The 8,712-nt window shown below is 45.2% G+C and overlaps 1 long non-coding RNA gene across 4 annotated transcripts; it reads right to left on the bottom strand.

Annotated features, from left to right (window-relative positions):
* Window positions 1-1,456: 1,456 nt before the first annotated feature.
* LOC109769251 (uncharacterized) lies at window positions 1,457-8,308 on the bottom strand. 4 transcript variants are annotated; one of them, XR_006667298.2, is made up of 11 exons: window positions 8,262-8,308; window positions 7,941-8,148; window positions 7,047-7,266; window positions 6,489-6,957; window positions 6,047-6,108; window positions 5,275-5,946; window positions 5,118-5,191; window positions 2,680-2,822; window positions 2,426-2,489; window positions 2,103-2,206; window positions 1,457-2,021 (listed from the first exon to the last, which is right to left on the bottom strand). It is a non-coding gene; the product is annotated as an uncharacterized lncRNA (long non-coding RNA). The 4 variants fall into 4 exon arrangements; XR_006667297.2 differs by lacking the exon at window positions 8,262-8,308 and having other exon boundaries at window positions 2,573-2,822; window positions 7,941-8,191; XR_006667296.2 differs by lacking the exon at window positions 8,262-8,308 and having other exon boundaries at window positions 7,941-8,191.
* Between the last annotated feature and the right edge of the window lie 404 nt (window positions 8,309-8,712).

Below are 8,712 nucleotides of genomic sequence, written 5' to 3'. Positions count from 1 at the left end.
GAAGACCGGCGCGGACGGTGGCGTTCCCGCGCCAAGGGAGACGGCGCGGCGCATACCACGGGAGGTCGACGCGCGGTGACGGCGGAGTGGACCGCGGGCCGCGGCGCTACGGCCCGAAGGGGTGACGCAGCGGCAGTAGGCGGGTCGGGGCGACGACGGGAAGACCTCGCGGCGGCGGCGGGGACCGCGGGCCGCGACGCTGGGCCCGAAAGAGCGACGCAACGGCGGTTCGCAAGTCGGTGCAGCCGCGGGGACGGCCTCGGGGCGGCGGCGGGGACTGCGTATCGCGGCACTACGGACCGAAGGGGCGACGCGACACACGAGTCGATCCAGTCGCGAGGAGAACCACGGGGGCGGCGGTGCTGCGGCCCGATGGGGCGACGCAGCGGCAGCCCGTTGCTCGATCGGTAGAGGGGCGCGCTGAACTCGGGACGGTCTTCACGGGGCCTTCGGAGGTGCGCTCAACCGACGGGCCAGGTCGGTCGCATGACGTAGATGAGGCGGATCGCGGCGGCGGTCCGGCGATCAATCCGATCGCACGCGAGGTCGGGGACGCCGCTCGGCGGAGGTGCGGTGGCGGCGGACCGAGATGAAGCCGGCGGCGGCGGGCGGCAGGGCGGCTATGATTGGCCGCCGCATGGCGCGAGGCCGCCGGGTCGGGGTGATGCTGGAGTCCCGGTCGGAGCAGGGCGGTGACGGCCGGCGTAGATCGACGGGCGGGCCGTCGCGCGAACGGCGACGGTGAAGGGCCGCCGCATGATGCGAGGCCGCCGGGTCAGGGCGACCGGCGGGCCGACGCGCGAACGACGCGCGAGGCCGCCGAGTCGGGGCGACCGACGGGCAGACGCACGGACGACGCACGAGGCCGCCGGGTCGGTGAAGAAGCCGGCCAATCGCGCCGGTGTTGGAGTAGAGGCGCACGGGGTCGACGGCGACGGTGGGCGACGCAAACCGGATCACATAGACCGGAAAACCAAAAAGTAGACGCCGATCAAAGCGACCGACGAGAGAAAGAAAACCCGGATCAAAGGATCGGGAAAAAAGACTCTCTAGGGCAGCGGGCCAACACGGCCGGCGGACGAACCCTAGGTACGGGCGGCGCAGCCCCCGGCGGCGGTCATGGAGGCCGACCGCCCCAGGGGCAGCGCGCGGGTGCTGAAGCGGCGGCGGCTAGGGGTTAGAACCCGGAAACTAATACCATGTTAGAAGGGAGAGAGGGATTTGGTGGAATAGGTGTTTTATTGCTTGAGCCTCGTGGGCATATATACTAGATCGGTATCGCGCCTTAGCGCGAGGGTGCCGGTCCCAATGATATGGTAATTAGGTAATGCTCAAGTTAGTAGGAAACCTGGTTTAGCATATGTATTCAAACAGGACAACAAAATAGAAGAAAAAGAAAACATTCACTTCTAACAGAAGCAAGTCATCATCGAGTTTCAACATCGTCATGAGATTATAAGGCAACATCAAGTTTATTGAGTTAAAGGGACCACAAAAGATCATCACTTTACATTAAGCTCAGTACTACGAGCGTGAACATGAGAGCAATTACAAAGAGTTGGAACATAATAAAGAAGAAAAAGGCAGATACAATGACAATATAGATGTTAAATCTACGAAGCTATAGTTATTAGTCATACTGAAAAGTAGCTCCATTCAATTGCCTTGTCGATCAACCTCATATGCGGTACTTCACATGAACCCGATGCAAATAGTCCGGGAAATACATGGCATAGAATGATTTCTGTATAGACTTGTGATTTCCTACCTTAGCTTTTTAAAGCTTATTATGGAGAGTGAGCGATGGTTTCCCCCTTTCAATTTTGAAGGCGAAGAAACACATTTGATACTCTCTGATCCCTCCCGCCTTGACAAAGTCTGACAAATTGCTTTTTTTGTGTTCCTCTTATGCGCCAAACCTGTCTCGTAACATATCCAGCGCTGAGACTGACCATCATGTCCTCGACTGGTTCATTGAGATGGTTCTTCTAATTATTTTTTGTTAAGTGGCAGGAGAAGTGCTTGAAAAGGAAACATCAATTGATTAGAGCCGGGTACTACGATACTCTACTTGTAAGAGGTCGCATATTTAAGGTCCTTACCATCCTTAGTCCAGGAGTGACCAGTGTCTTATTCATCCCACAAACATAATACTTGATGAGAGGGCTGGTTGAACCAATGTAAAGCGCGGCTTGCCACGCATTGCCTGCATAAGCGGTGGGCAACTGGAAGTGAATAATTAAGTTGAAGATTGACACATTTCAAATAGTGTATGCATATTGCATAGGCAACTAAAATGATATATGCACATGGATATAAGCATGTAAATATTTTATTTACGATAAGGTAAAATTGTATATTCATAGCTCAACTTGAGATGTTCCAGTTCATAACTGATAGGGAGAGAAGTAATTACTGAGATTACCTAGGTAGAAGTTCAAAGTGGCATGCAACAAAAATCGAGATAATGTAGCAAAGTCGACATCGAGCTGAAATATTTGGATAAGTATATTCTGAACTCATCAGTTCCTCCCGGGTAGTACAAAATTTTAAACAACAAAAAATAACATACCCTGAAGCAACCGTGAAGTCAGATGTCATAAAACCCTGACCTAGTGCAATTGTTACGACAACAAGCAGGGTATAGAAACTTCTGTCATAATGTCCGGATGAAATGACCTGATTTATCTGTAGCGTCTTCCATAACCACAGTGGCAGTCCTTGCAACAGGGGCAGGCGTCCCTCAGCAACATGGACGGGAGCACACACAACGGATGCGGATGATGCAGACGTGAGCGCCGCCACTGCGCACTGCGGTCAACCTAGAGGAAAGGGATGATGCGACGACAAATGAGATGAGCAAACTTAATAATCCCTTACTATTGCAAAAAATGCATCCATTTCTATTAAATAGGAGGAACATCCAATTCCACCACGAAAGGAAAAGAGATAGATTCAGTTACATAATATGGCAGTGGGCGTAATCAAAAGATCAGTTAAAGGATGACATACTGATAAAATGACCTAATGATCATAGTAATCAACACAACGGAGTTCTTGGACTGTCTTCAGTTCGAACTAATCATGACTGCTGCTGGAAGCCTCTCTTTAGCAAGTTGAAGATCAAAAATTGTTCAAAAAACCGCATTTACCAAATATCAAGGATCGACACTTGCCAGTTTGAGTGTACCAAGTCAAAATTAATAAGTTATAGCTTGTTATACCATGTGATGTCTGAACCAAATATCGATGAGTAAATGAAAAAAAACTACCTGACAATGCAATTACATACATGTATAGGAATGGTTTAACACAACACATTTAAATAACTGATATATTGAGCTAATCATTACTAATATGTTTTCACGTGAATACTTTATGTTGGGAGAAATCTGAAGTGCAAAACTTAAAAGCCAGCTTTGGTATTTGCTATAATAATGGGCCTATCAAGCATCAATCCTATATAGATGCATTTTCTCCCAATAAAAAAGGTGGTGTAAGAAAAAAATGCAGTGTGCATAAACTGGGCAGAATGTGTAATTGGCCAACAACTACTTCGAGATAGTACTAACTTGTTTAGACAGACATCTTGATAACATTAAAGCAAAAACTCTTTCTCCCGTTTTAACATACTGTGAAAATATATACTCACAAGAAATTAAGTTGTGTATAGCTGTTATACCAACTGAAAAAATGATGCCTTGGTATAAACTATGCAAGCCAGATTTGATATCACAAATCACTTAGGCCAAGCTTGGCAGCGTAATATTTTTTCAAAATCGTGGTAAGCCAAAATCTGAGTATTATAACGCCTGGACAATGAATACTTTGGTTAATCTAAAAACGGAAGTACTACAATGGCTAGGCAAGGAATAGTTCAGTTTTTTAGAATGGTGGATTTCTCAATTCAGTTATAAGAGAAGGTCGATAACTCTTCTTAAAATGCCGAAAAGAGTACAGTGCTATATATGCTATGTTGTATGAGTGTTGTGTATTTGTTGATGCCAAACACATCAAGGTATTTATAACACATTATTTTTTACTTCAATTGCAAATTATTGTACTAAAAGTCTAGAATTGCATAAAGCATGGTGAATAAGACATCACCAATAAGTAACTATTTCAAGTCATTTCTTTCAACACCCAACTCTATCGCTGAAAATACAAAGTGATTTGTGTATATATTAGAAAGAAAATAGCCACAAATATCTAAATGAATCTCGTCTTAGATATGTCAAACAGATTGGTAAAAAATAATGTGCTTCAAAAACTTCAGTAGGCTAATTCTGAACTGTTTCTCGAAAGTGTACAAAACCAACATGAAGAAGTCCAAACATATGGAGCAAATTAGCCCGAAACGAAAATGAATCCTTAAATCAAAGCATGTGGGTTCATTTCGAAATGGTCGAGTTCATTTTGAATAAAAACAAAAGTAAATCAGAAAATATGATAGCCCAAGACACATACAGATTATAACAATTGATTTATTTTTCATCTAGAACAATTGAAAGAGCACACGACTGTTTGAAATAGCTTCTAGATAGGTGGAATTTTAATCGGTCTAGCTCAAGTTTTCAGCAAAGAACAGTGTAAGCTGCATAAATATTCAGTGGTATAGATTCTGCAGATCAATTATAGGATCTGAATTAGACTGCATGCTAATCGAATTAGCTTATCAAGAATGTCAGCATGCTTTCTTGGTTGATGTAAAAAATGGAGAAGTTAAATCACACTAACAGTACATTTATGCAATATAGGATCTTAATCAGAATTCTCTGTTTAAACTAACAACGGGACAAAGCGGAGGGATTTGTTTTCACTCTGAGGACACACCCCTATGATAAAGCGGAGGGTATAACCTATGATATAAACACAATGGAGACACATCATGAACAATCACTTCATATCAATATCTCTCTCTCTCTCTCTCCCTCTCCCCCTCTCTCTCTCTCTGCATGATTCATACGACAAATCTGCCTAAAAGTTGCTGTAAGAAAAATTCATACGACAAGCAATTGATTCATACAACAATGGAGTCACGAAAGTTTCAGCAAGAAAATTGGATGGGCGTGGACAAGAAGAGCATAGCATGAGAGGGAGAGGGAGCAGAGAGATACCTTTCATGGCGTCCAGTAGGGTTGGAGCAGCGGCGACCCGGAGGAGTGAAGCGATGGTGTTCCCTTGCTTGTGTCTGCGCGCATCAGGGGGTGAGGGAGGGAGGGGAGCGGCCAAATCAAAACAAGCAAGCAGAGGGGGAGGGGGTAGAAGAGGGACCTTGCATTCTCATTCTGTGGTTTGGAGCCCCATGTCCATTTCCATGGAGAAGAAGCACATGGTTGCTGGTGCCGGTGTCGTGGTTGTTTATCATTTATATGAGAAAAACAGAGCACACTTCAGGTTTATGTGAACATCTACAGATTTTTTTTCAAAATAAGAGTTCAGCAAGCTACCACCTTCAGCCTCCTAATTTATCAGAGAACATCATTTGTTAGTTTTGAGAAACCAGGAAAAGCAAAGAAACATTAGGCACATTTGAATAAACATGTCAACAAAATGAGTGATATAGATAGAAAAATAGCAAAAAGAAATTCAGTAAAAAGAAACGCTTGTATAGTCGATCAATATGTATTTCTAAAACTGATATATTATCTTGATAACATGTTTATTTTCTATCCAATGCTTGATTGTGGCATAAAATTACACCATGGTAAATTTGGAGAAAGACCAAGCTTTGGTTTCAGGCTTTAACCACTTGGTCACAAATTTCAGAAAAAGTAAAGACGACAGCCCAGTGGTCATGAGATGAATTGTGCCTGCTAGTTCAGAAACATCAATACACCTAAACAGAGGAACTTACTTCCTAAGCCGGTGATGCTATTTTACCGATGCAACTGGCCCACATTGGTTCGTGTGCAAAGACCGCGTTGGTCTAGTCCTTGATCTTGTCTGCAAATAAAACGATCATCTCAGCCTATACCTTTCAGGTGACAAGATATTCTATACAAATCTGCATGCATTGGTCGCCCAAAACAGGAATGGAAACCACCTCCACCGTCGATGAGGATGAAACCACCTCCACGCACCCACAATGTCACTCTAGTTGTTTCTCTATTAAAATGTGAACCATCCAAAGATAACTTTTATTAAATCTTGCAGTGCAAATAGCAAAAGAGATGAACATCAGTGCATTATTAAACATAAAAGATGCATGTCAGTGCATTAGTATCCAAACTAAAATTAAAACTGCACTTGTTACATGCTGCACTGTTTTAAGTGAAAAGAGAAACATGATACTATCTAAGCCACTTCCTTTCGATTCCACATGCCACTTCCTTCTAAGGTATAAACTGTACTAAAAGGAATAGATAGAACAATGTACATATATGATTGTGCATAATATCGGGGATACAGAATGAAACCCCACCGTCTCATGTTTTGCATGTAAATACATTGCCTGCACTAAAAGGAAGATAGAACAATGTGCATACATGAATGGTGTCGGTGGTTGTGCTGGTACGTGGTTCCACTTTGCCACCAGATGACTCATCGAGACCAACGACAAGTCCAGTAGTAGAAGTAGAATAAGGGACACGAATGTCACAGACAATAAGGCTGCAATTGGGTTTGCCATGATGACTACCCCATACCATATCCCCTTTCACTTGCATAATGCCACTAACAGAACAATACCCTTGATTTTAAATTCCCAAATTGGATTGAACACTATGAGTAAACTGATGAGAGAGACCCCCATGGCAGTCACAGGAGCAACTGATACTAACATCATATAGGTACCAGGTGCATAGGCAATTATGAAGCATGCTAACACCTTTCAAAAGTGCACTTCCTGCTCCGAAGGAATAGTGTGGGATCTCCAGAAAAGATGAGAGAAATTGTACCCATGGTTGAGAAAGCAAAGGCAATTGTGTACAGACGGAATAATCAGAGTGCTGATTGCTGGAGAGCAGAAAAATAACACTGATTAAAGTCAGAAGAGGCTAAAACAAAACATGGTAAATTAATTGAGTAGAGAGGAGAAATTTGACCTTGAATTCGTACAGGGCGGCAAGTGTATATTGCAGCATATATAGTATAGCCCTTTCTCGAGAGGCCGGACCAAGTATCCATGGACGAATGAAACTACTTTTGTTGCCTTTTCTAGATCAGAGCATTGGATGGATTCTTCTCGAAGAAAAAGGAGATCACAATGTTGTGACCTGAACTCAGCAACATTGGGGTAGGAGCCGAGTAGATGGCGCACTGAAACTACAACCAAACCCCCAACAGGAGTCGTGTAAAAAATAATCAGAAGTTACATTACTGAAAAAGTAAAACGTATGTTTTCTTGTTTTGATCTTACACTGGAGATCATAATATAACAACACAATTATTTTACTTTCTCAACAGAATCATCTTTGATGAAAATGTCTATGCTTAAAGATCAATCTGACTACCCTTATAGCCCGCCCATGTGTCGCTGCATATTAAAAAACTGCAACTTTGGTATGTCAAGCTCGAGGCACCATCCTGCTTGACAACGCTTAGCCCAGAACTCACTACGCAGCCTCCACAGTCCACACTGAACCACAGCAAGGCAACTAAGGATTATCCATGAGAGGTTCTAGACCGTTTCCTATGAATGAGTCTCTCTAGCCAATGGTAACATATACACCTACCTATCCAAAACAAAGCAACTAATTTTATGAATATGTATGATGCCAGTCAGCCATGCTCTAGTCTGTACCAAGCTATCTATACAAAAACTTGCAATCACACAAGATAGAAACCAATCATCTGCGAAACTTGAACCCACGAACCACGAGGAAGAGAATTCATTGCGGGGGGCGTCGAAACCTCGAGGGAATCGGTGAGGCGCACGAGCAGGAACCCATAATGGACGCGAATTCGAAGAATGTTCTGGAGGCAGGATCTGTGCTCACCTTGGGCGCGGCGGTGGATGAGGAATCCTGGACGATTTGGTCGATGAGAAGGAGATGGACGAGCATCTCGTCGTCGCTGAACCACGCTGCCCCTCGAGCAGAAGCGCGCGCCAGATCGACGCAGCGCCAGCGCCGTTGAGGGTCAGCCTCGATCCGCGGGGCCGTCACCACCGACACGCCGACGGGGACGCGCCGCTCCCGCCCGGCCCTGCAGACCGCCGGCTCGGAGGATTCGATCCGGTGAGGGACGAATCCACACAGGAGAGAAGGTGAGGGGATTGAGAGAGGGTTAGGGCCTGTGGAGATGGGGAGAGGGCGCACCACGGCAAGGGGACGCGGGGACGGCGCCGGCGGCAGCGGCAGCTCTCCTGTAACACCCCGCATGTAACTTGCCATATTTGTAACTCCGACTCTTGCCATTTTCGGCTATGTGATATGTTTTTCCCTCCGTTGTCGGGTTTTGTCTTTCGTTTTGTATTTTGTCATGTCATGCATTTTCATATCATGTCATCATGTGCATTGCATTCGCATACGTGTTCGTCTCATGCATCCGAGCATTTTCCCCGTTGTCCGTTTTACAATCCGGCGCTCCTATCTCCTCCGGTGCACCCCTCTTGTTTTCTTTCGTGTGCGTGTGTCAAACTTTCTCGGAATGGACCGAGGCTTGTCAAGTGGTCTTAATATACCACCCGGAGACTACCGGTCAAGTTTCGTTCCATTCGGAGGTCGTTTGGTACTCCAACGGTTAACCGGGCATCCGCAAAGTCCATTT

Source organism: Aegilops tauschii, chromosome 7, assembly GCF_002575655.3.
Source record: "Aegilops tauschii subsp. strangulata cultivar AL8/78 chromosome 7, Aet v6.0, whole genome shotgun sequence".
Lineage (NCBI taxonomy): Eukaryota > Viridiplantae > Streptophyta > Magnoliopsida > Poales > Poaceae > Aegilops > Aegilops tauschii.
The sequence above is the reverse complement of the archived record's forward strand: the minus strand, read 5'-3'. Positions and strand labels throughout refer to the sequence as shown.